Genomic DNA, 7930 nt, shown 5'->3' with positions numbered 1-7930 from the left:
CAACTTTACAAAGAACTGGAGTTCTGCTTTCTTAAAATTCAGCGTCCTTGCTTTATTCTTCACCTAACTCATATCCCTCAGGACTGACTCCAACAGTGCTTAAGACAGGAAGTGAAAGATATCATTTAACACACACTAATACAGATGAAATACAAACATGTGCCCACAAAACTAGAAGAAATTTAAAAAAGAAGGTACATGTGTCACAATTTTATAGATTAAAGAAGGGACATAGTTGTTTACGGTGTGTGTGAATAACTGGTGACATTCATACTCTAATAAGGTGAACTGCAAATAATTTAGTGGCTCAACGTTTACATCCTGGACTCATAAAAACAAGTTTTGATGAGAATCTTCACTTAATTGCAGGTATTTTAATCTTCAGTGTTTTGGAAATCAAGTTTATTTGGGAACAAAGAATTTTGACATATTTAGCTGTCATGTTTAATACCTTTGATTAATACAATTGACATTGATGGTCTCATTTTCTAAAATCCTATACAGTAAAATTTTGATCCTTTAGGTACAACTAAATAAAACTGTAGCAAAATTAGATATTTCCTTATGAGTACCTACAGTACCTACCTTTTACCCCTCAGAACAAAAATTTGCTTTGGTAAAAGTACTGATGCTCTCCTGTTTGCAAAGGTGCATCAGTTTGACCTATGAGACAAACCTGAAAAGAGACAACACAATGTGACAAGGCATGCTTTTCAGCTTTCACAGTACTGCAATAAGTACAGCTTTCAGCTACATCAAAGCAGTAAATCATGAAACCAGAAGCAGAAATTCAATAGTGACATAATAGTTTAAAGAAATAATTGTATACATGCTAATAGGCAGATCTTAACATACAAAATTTGTTTGATTGCAATACTAAAGTAATTAGAAAATTCTTAAATGTGAGACTGTGAGATTGACTTTCCAGCTGTGCAGCTTCCTCCATCTGGGAAAAGATGACACCTAACCTCCTGCTGCTGAGATCAGCTGGCTTTTCAGCATTGAATTCAATAAAAAGAGGAGTTTGATCTCTGCTTTGTGCAGTACTGCAGTTGCACATTCTGTGAAGAATTGGCAACTAAAGGTCTTGGTGATTTGAAATAACACTGCGGCATTTGAATTACTGCTTTTAGTGCCTTCAACCAGTACCAGTCTTTATAACGTGAAATACCAAGATTTAAGAAATAAAGTTATAAATTCGTTATTAAGGAGTAAAATAAAAAATTCCCTCTAAGAAACAGCAGTCTCAGAGACTTGAATTCCTTATCTACACATCAGTGATACAGTGCTAAAACCGTCTGGTAATAAAATGACCATTCAGCTATAAATGAGACAGAAGGCATAATGCATTTTTAAAAGAGACTAAAATGCATTTTCTCAAACATTATTCTCTGTCTTTTAATTGAAATTAGGCCCTGATTTCCCCATTTTACTATCAGCTAATATAAGCAGCAGTTATGAGTCAGTCAGCTACACGAATGTGAGCAGGCATAAGTTCATCCAAGTAAATTATTTGAACATAAGACTCTAAGAAGACAAAGCTCTACAAAACTTCACTCAAGTATATGGTAATGTACATGCAGAAGGACATTAACCTGTCCTCTCCTCATGCCTCCTGATGGCAATTTTGGCTCTTGTTAAAGTTTCACAAATTTTTGCCAACAGTTCTTCAAGCGTTTTGAGGTTAAAAAACACAAATTAATGAGAAAACTGTTCTTTATTCTTGCTTTGTAACAATATATAGTACAATCGGGTCAAACTGCTGCCCTTCTGAAACACACACTTATTTGTCCTGTGTAAGATTTTCTGCTCTTCCTTCCCCCTTTAGATTTTCTACCATTTTCCGTAATAGTAATAGCCAAAATGTTCAAGATTGATGTATTGAGTTACATACACATTTAAATGGCATGCAAGTGTCAGACAATTTATAATTTTCTTCCTCTCATCTGTCTATTAAAGCAAGACATGTAATAAATTTTAATTCTTATAGAAGAGCAGTGATGAAATTATTTAGCAGGCCAGTAGCACTTAGCTGAGGATCACTTCTGCAGAACAAGATTTGATATGCCATGGTATTTTAAAATATCTTAAAGGGTAAAACTAAGAAAATTATTAAACTCTGAGACTGACTGCCATTACTAGGATGAAAGATTATTTAAGAAACACGATCAAGATAATGATCAAAATAATGATTATAAAAGAATATTTAAATGGATTCAGGATTTTGTGTTATCTTTTCTCCAACAACTTGTCAGACTGGAACTTCATGATCAAATGCAGGGATTTATTCACAGATCTTGGTAAGTCCAATGTCTTCTGTCCACATACCCCCCATCAAACTTCATCACTGCATTCTGTTGTGAAAGTTGATTGATTGATTTGGATCTGGAAGAAATAGGAAAAACTTGTTAACTAAATTTAACAAAATAATAAAAACTGAAATTAGTAAGAAATTAAAATAAATTAACATTTAGTACAACACCTCTGCAATCTCTCACAGATTCAAATTCTTTTGTATGTGTAAGTTAAGTGAAGCTTATTAAAGCACCCACTCTGGAGTTTTTTATTTATAGAAACATTATCTAATAATCTAAATACAAACTTCTAAAAATTCCATCTTTCCAGGACCAGCAAGATGAAGCGTCTTTTGATTTTTACATATCTTTATTTATATATTTATTTTGTAAACTATTATGCAAACTATTACAGAAATAATGCTAGCATGATATTGTTCCTCTGTGTATATACCAAACCACAGAAAATTAATAGCTTCTGTGGGGACAGGGACACACAATCAGAATCTGAAAAACAGGAACCGGGAGGAAGTTTCTATGGCCCCGGAGATGTGCTGCTGGCCTGTGAGAGGGCAGATACACCTTCTTGATCGTGCTCTCAGTTGTTTCCAGTAGTGGTTTTTTTTACACACATTGATATTGTAATATTTCTATTATACAATTCCTCTGTAATTGTTGCTAACCAGAAGAACACATTGAGGGGGCACCATAATCTCCTGAGCAAGAAGCTGGACAGAGTGCAGACATCATTGTCACAAAGATGCATTCAAGGTAGAGATATTTTAAGTATTACTACCCAGGATTTAAGGTCCTACATTTAACACTCATCCCATTGGCTGAGCTAAAGCCTTCTCTCTGGATCTTAATCTTTGTAATAATATATCCGATCTCTGGGAAAGGCAAGGAACATCTTTTCCTTGCAGCTTTTAAATCCTTTGAAGAAAATTCAACTGAATACAAAGGGATCCAGACTGAAGATACCTTGAATACTAATAGTACTATTTTTTTGTTTATTATTGTTTCAGTACGTTGATATAATATTATTATGCAAAACATGAGCTAAAGAAGAAAGAACAAAGGAATACAAAAACCAAGAGCAGAACCGTGAAAAATCTTGGTTAATTTTAAATTAGTTGAATGTTCAGCATTAATATTTTTAGAAGACTTGGAGAATGAGTAAACAAAGATTTTTCAATCATATGATTCTGTCAGGTAGAGTTTGATGACTTTTTAAATTACATGTTTCCCTCTGTCTCAAAGGAAAAAATGTCAATTAAAGTTTGTTTTCATCAACCCAAATGAATTTTTTCCCCCCCAGCATTAACTGCATGGCATCTACAGTACTGACAGCATGCTATTTGAATACCCAGCATTTCAGTGACAAAAGAAAATGAATATGTGTTATTAAGAAAATCCCCAAAGTTCTCTTCAGCAATGAGGGACTACAATCATGGATGCTGTAATTATGCAAATAATAATTTATATTCAATATTGCCCAAGTGCCACTAAGCTATTATAGCTGCATGCTTGTAGATCTTCAAACATATCTGCATGCAACTCATTCATAATCAGAATATGTATTTGATCAGTTGAAGTGCATTTTTGGAAGGCAAATGCCTTGTTTATTGCTAATGAAATGAAGGCCTCAGAGTAGCTAATAAAGACTTAGCTAGTGGATAGCATTTTTTATACATTCACGTGCCCTCAGAACTCCTGATGAACTGTGTGGTCCAGATGATCAGACAGTGTCACACAGGCATCAACTCACACTATTTGTGATTCTTCCCACATGCTTGATCTGCTCCTTTATTAACCCTTCTCACAGCCCCAGACCTATGGGAATTACATCTTCAACTAAAATTTTATTGTGAGATATGAAATTAATGTTTTTCTGCCCCGTAGATGAAATTTTAAACTTCACCTTCAAACACATTTGAGAAATGCATTAGACAACCTTGTATTACATACTACATCCTGGGCTGTGTACTGTAATATATGATTCAGTGGAAAATTAGAATATTTAAATGTACCTATATAAATACAACTGTAACTGTCTGCATAGTAACTGTCGGGTTTTCTCTGCTGTTTGAAGGGCCTAGAAAGGCCCGAAGTGGCCTTGGGGCAGCCCACGTATCGAAGAGGCTTCAGTTCTTCTTTCGGTTTTTATGTTTATTAATTGTTTATCTAAAAGATGTTCTTTCAGCCCAACAGAGGTCTGCTCAGCAGTCAGCCATGAGCACACTGTGCCGCCCTCCGTACAGACACCTATCTTTATACCCATGGTTACGTGTACAATATTTATCATTTTTCCCCAATACCATTTATTCTTATTGCTGGGTGCACTTTCAGTAATAACCAATCCAAAAATGCCACCATCACCAAAGAAGATGGAGGAGAAGAAGAAGAAGAAGGAGGACAGGACACACCCCAATTCCTCCATCTTACTTCTCTAAACCCCCCTGTACATAAATCCTAAACCCTGTGTCTCACCCTCTAATTAGCTAATCTTTTCGCCATTCACCCCGGTGAAGTCCTCTTATCTTCATACAGGTGTCGTCTCCCGTGTAGGGTCAAAGTCCTGCCACCAGACACTTCTGGCAACATTCCAGGACTCCCGGGCCCCCCAAGGGTGGTCTCGGTGGCCCGGCATCTCAGGACTCAGATCCTGAGATCCCACAAGTAACATTGGGTTTGTGTGGACAGGTTCTGGTAATAGTAGAGGTACCTTCTGTGAGAAGATGCTCCTGTATCCAACAGAGCCAATTCCAGCTGGCTCCAAGAGAGATCCTCCGCTGCCCAAGGCTGAGCCCATCAGCAATGGTGGGAGCGACACTGGGGTAATAGATTTAAGAAAGGAAAAAAAATTTTGCACAACAGCTGGTGGGAGAGTGCCACTCTTGTGCTGAGAATGACACAGGAACAGGTGAGAGGCAGTATTGTGGAAAGAGCAAAAGAAAACTTTATTCAAGAGAACCGCGTGGTTTTTATGGAGTGATACGATGCATTCTATTTGATTGGCTAGTTAACAACAACACCTTTCTCATACTCAGTCCTTAAGAACAGAAAGACAAAGTAGAAAAACACCACCTGCAGATTGTTCATACTTAACAAGTTATCACGTCCTTACAACTCCCTGAAAGTTCTCACAAGCCACTGAGAAATGTTTGCTGTTTCTCTTTCTCTGTCCCACGGCATCCACAGGAGAGAGCAGTGAGAATGTGTGAGAGAAACAGCCCTGCAGACACCAATGTCACCGAAGAAGGAGGGGGAGGAGGTGCTCCAGGAACTGGAGCAGAGATTTTCCTGCAGCCCATGGTGCAGACCGTGGAGAGGGAGCTGTTCCCTGCAGCCCGTGAGGAGCACAGATCCACCTGCAGTCTCTGGAGCATGTGGACATACCCTGCAGAAAGGAGCAGGTGGGAGCAGGTGAATGTACCCTGCAGAAAGTGTGACCCTGTGGGAAGTTCATGCTGAAGCAGGCTGGAGCAGGACAGGTGGACCCAAGCAGAGAGGAGTGCATTCTGGAACAGATTTTCTGGCAGCTTCTGGGGTACCATGGTGGGGACCCACACTGGAGAAGATTTTCCTGAGGGATTTCACCACATGGGTGCCCCATGATGAACCAGTTTGTGAAGAACTGTAGCCTGTGGAAAGGAATCACACTGAAGAAATTTGTGGAGGACTGTGTCATGTGGGAAGGATCCTATTCTGGAGCAGAGGAAGAGTGTGAGGGGGAAGCAGCAGCAGGGACAAAGTGTTATGGACTGGCTATGAGCCCCATGCCTTATCTCCTTGCACAGCTTATGGTAAGCGGTAGAACAGTCAGGAATAAAGGAAGTTGAGCTTGGGAAGATGGGAGTGAGGAGGAAAGAGATTCTAAATTTTGCTCTATTTTTCTCATTATCTTACTCTAATTTACTGTCAATAAATTTAATTAGCTTTCCTTATTCAAGTCTTTTGTTGGTGACTGTAACTACTGAGTGATCTCCCTATATTTATGTTGTCCCCATGAACTTTTGATTGTATTTTCTCCCCTCTCCTGTTGAGGGAAAGGAGTGATGGAGAAGGCTGGTCTGCACTCAGCAGCCAGCCAAAGTCAACCCCTGTCACTTCCACATTGTTCTGTATTGCAACAGATATTCTACATAGGGATTTCTGAGAGGGAATATGATCATAATATATGTAATAGTAAATTTTCCCCATCAATTTTAATTTTAATGTTAATTACAGTATTAGGAGTATAAGAAAATAACTATTACTATTTTTGTCTCTGTAGTTTTGTCTTTTATCATGCTCTTTCTCTGTGAAATTTTCTCCTTTCCTTTTCCTATGACCAGTTTCCCATGTCTCTTCTACTAATCAACCATTCTATTATGTATGTTGGACCACTAGAGAGTTCCTTCAAACTAGTCTGTGGGACACAAATAGATTTGTGTATTTACTTGATTATATTCTTGGTATCCACAAAGTAAGACTTTAAGGATTGCAGTTATCCAAGTGACATTGAGGTCTTCAGACTATAACTGGATAGAAAATGCATGGAACACAATATTTTCTGAGAAACAGAGCCACATCATTGTTAACTGTGGGAAGGAACACCAATGACTTCTTAAGTTGAAGGGTAATAAAAGGAATAGCAATTCTGTAGGATAGTATCCTATTTACAGGGGTTTCTGGGAGTTGACCCAGTGAAAATATGTTTCTGCAAGACCATGTCTTGTGAAACAGCAAGGTTCTGTGCCTTGTGTGTTCCTCTTCAAAACAGAAATAATTTATAACAGGGGAAAAAAAGTTATTACTGTTATGAGCATCCTTGTTTAATACTAACCACTTTAACACTCACAGGGAAGACGGAAACATTAATTTTTCTTCTCATGTATCCCAAGCATTAATGTATAACTTCACAACAATTAATCTTTTCCTTTTTTGCTCCTGTCAGTCCTGCAACCTTTTTTAGGAAAAGATGTATTGCAACATCAGCCAGGAAAAATGAGTAAGTCATTTCTTTTCCATGCAAGAGGAATGAGCAATCTATCTGGATAGGCTCTGGAAACAAAGATGAATAATGAAATGAATAGTTAGTTCACTAAAAAGTGCAGTGCGGAGGTCATTGAAATGTCACTATTTCTTGAAATGACTTTTTAATAGAGATTGTTTTGAAAAGCTCACATTTTGATCTTGATCTTTTTAAAACAGCATTTTTCGGCTTTTCGTTTTAACATTTAATTTCAGAATTTTGTCACTTCTGGTTAAGAATGTGAGAACTCATTATAAAAAAATAACTCTTCACAGTAACTGAATTGATTTTTTTTTCTAAATTATTTAGGAAATCAACACAAAGTTTTAATAATGGCATAAAGTTCCACTGAATGTATCTCAAGCAAAAGTATATGCAATTATCTCACCAAGAAATACTGTAAAACAATTAAATGTATAACACATGCAAAAGTTTTCATTTATCTAAAATGCTGACAACAGAGGAAAGTAACGAATACCATAGATAAATACATGTAAACAGATAACTATGTGAAAATAAATTATATTGGTTCTATCTTACTAATTTTCTCATCTAGTTTTTATTAAAAAATATGTTCGTGTACAGAAAAATGAAGTAGATAAAGACCATTAATTCAGCA

At 37.0% G+C, this 7930-nt stretch overlaps 1 long non-coding RNA gene across 1 annotated transcript in view; it reads right to left on the bottom strand.

Annotated features, from left to right (window-relative positions):
- Positions 1–486: 486 nt before the first annotated feature.
- The window catches only part of LOC113458662 (uncharacterized), a 249235-nt gene continuing 241791 nt past the window's right edge, over positions 487–7930 (bottom strand). The window contains exons 6-8 of the long non-coding RNA XR_012578996.1: positions 7138–7340; positions 5020–5126; positions 487–2385 (exon numbers count right to left, since the gene is read on the bottom strand). This is a non-coding gene — a long non-coding RNA (uncharacterized LOC113458662). The remainder of the gene's footprint in view (positions 2386–5019; positions 5127–7137; positions 7341–7930) is intronic.

The sequence above is a fragment of the Zonotrichia albicollis genome, chromosome 2 (assembly GCF_047830755.1).
Source record: "Zonotrichia albicollis isolate bZonAlb1 chromosome 2, bZonAlb1.hap1, whole genome shotgun sequence".
Lineage (NCBI taxonomy): Eukaryota > Metazoa > Chordata > Aves > Passeriformes > Passerellidae > Zonotrichia > Zonotrichia albicollis.
Note: the sequence above shows the minus strand (reverse complement) of the source record. Positions and strands in the feature narration are given on the sequence as shown.